This window comes from Montipora capricornis, chromosome 9 (genome assembly GCF_036669925.1).
Source record: "Montipora capricornis isolate CH-2021 chromosome 9, ASM3666992v2, whole genome shotgun sequence".
In the NCBI taxonomy this organism is placed as follows: domain Eukaryota; kingdom Metazoa; phylum Cnidaria; class Anthozoa; order Scleractinia; family Acroporidae; genus Montipora; species Montipora capricornis.
The window spans coordinates 17423256-17425312 of NC_090891.1; the positions used below are offsets into that span (position 1 = coordinate 17423256).

Sequence of the window (2057 nt, forward strand, 5' to 3'; positions counted from 1 at the left end):
GCTTTCTTTGTATTTCCTTCATTTGCAATTCATTTTTTCTGTTTGTAAGGTATCATAGAAACTGCATAAGCCTATTTACTGCTCAGTAAACTATATTTAATTTGATGTATTAATGAATAGTAGAAGCGAAACCACACCACAGAACAGTTCTGTTTTGCAGTGATATTACGCAACTTAATGATTGGGTCAGTCAACAAAGTGATCATTATCGTATACTCCGCTGATGAGGCCGTTTTTATTACAAACAGGGCTAACTGACTAACCAAAGTGTGGGCTATCCACAGACTCATAGCAATTTGTTTTGATTGCCCTTCAATCCGGCGAAATCACTGTACAAACACAACTAATTTATGTGAATAAATTACCATACAGTTGCTGTTATTTTCATCAAACATTTTGCTATCTATTGCTCGCACAAATTTTGTAAATAAATACGCGTGGGTTTTAATTTAGTAATTTCGGATTATTTAAGTGCGTTCGGCTTTGGAAACAAGGAGAAGGGTAGGGAAAGAAACAATCGTATAGGAAAAAACAGTAGGGACTTTAAGCAAATCGCTACGGCTGTCGCTAATACGGCTGCCGGAAGTAAATTTCTCCCAAAATGAAACACTGCGCATGTACGTCGGTTGCATCCAGCCGTAGTGTGAAATCTGACTACGTGAGTCGCGATGTTTTGCCGTAGTGGCTACTACGTCGGGTTTATTTCGCTTCTCTGGCCCTTTTCAACGGACATCTCGGCATTTTAAGAATTCTGTTGGATACTATATCCTTTAAAGTCAATTTAAGTCAAGGATTGTGTCAAGGTTGCCTCTCATAAGCTTGTAAATCCGTATTATGAACTTACGATAAGTTTTGGCAAAGGTGTTGGAATGGCGAAGTGAGTTCATCACGCGGTTGTTTTTCTTCGGTTAAGTTTGCTTTGAGGATTTAGTGAAGATGTTTTATATCTGGATACTATACGATGCTATTTTGCTTCTTTGAGTATAGATACATGTGTCTTTTTCACTCGATATTCTTTGAGATATTTGTCTCTGAAATTGTATATTTGATCCATCAAATTGTTGTTATTGTACAAGGTGTATAGCATTTGCTTTTGCTCAGAAATAATCTGTTCGTCCTAGCATGGCGAACAACGGCCATCGTCCTTTCAGCGAAGCCATTTGAAGGTAAGAAACTAAATAAAAGAGATTTTAAACACCTTTAGCCCATGTTTCCTTGTATTTTGCTTTGCTAAACTTAAAATTTAGCAGACCACCGAGACGTCGTCTCCCCAGACCTTTTCAGTCACGGCAGCCGTAGTAGCACCATCCGTAGTGATTTGCTTAAACTCCCTAGTCATGACATTTGGAAATACGTATGAATGTACGTATGACGTCGACGTAATTCAAGATGGCCCTGAAAATGCATATGAACAAAAAAACAAAAATTTGCTGAATCTCTCATTATGCACAGAGTATCCAAGAATAGAAAATGCGTCCTCCCAATATCGAACGCAACAATATGTCAAACAAGTTGATTGTAAAATCGATAATCACTTCTTTTCCGTCGTTTACGAGACATTGAACATGGAAAAAGCTTGTCGCTGAGCAGGTGATTCTGCTGTGATAGGCTCTTCAAAGCAAATTAGCTCGGAAGACAGACAGGTTTCGCCCTACAGTTGAACAATTCATCATGGCACTTGAAGTCTACGCTAATTTTTGGTATCGTGTCGTGGTTGTTGGTCAATAACGATAACATCTTATCTAAGGCATTCCAGCAACTTTTTCAAAATAAGTTTTGATTAGTAAAAATAAAATAAAAAATCAATAAAGCGTGAAAGCTTCCCAGTGTCCTCCCAAGAAACTTGACGATCTCCTCTGGACAGTGCTGAGGCATACTAGGGCATTCGTAGTACTTAGAAAAATACCGCGTAAATAAAAGAACAATGAACCACAAGCGAATAAGCACCGATTCTGAATTCGACTGGATTGGGGTTAGCTTGATACTCATTGTAGTTGTACCGTCATGATGTAAAGCTGCAGTCCCGGACAATATTGTTGAAACACTTTACAATTTCT

At 38.3% G+C, this 2057-nt stretch overlaps 1 long non-coding RNA gene across 1 annotated transcript in view; it reads left to right on the forward strand.

Annotated features, from left to right (window-relative positions):
* Window positions 1–1203, forward strand: part of LOC138015485 (uncharacterized) — a 2567-nt gene extending 1364 nt beyond the window's left edge. The window contains exon 2 of the long non-coding RNA XR_011125568.1: window positions 1–1203. This exon is cut by the window's left edge and continues 717 nt beyond it. This is a non-coding gene — a long non-coding RNA (uncharacterized lncRNA).
* Window positions 1204–2057: the final 854 nt, after the last annotated feature.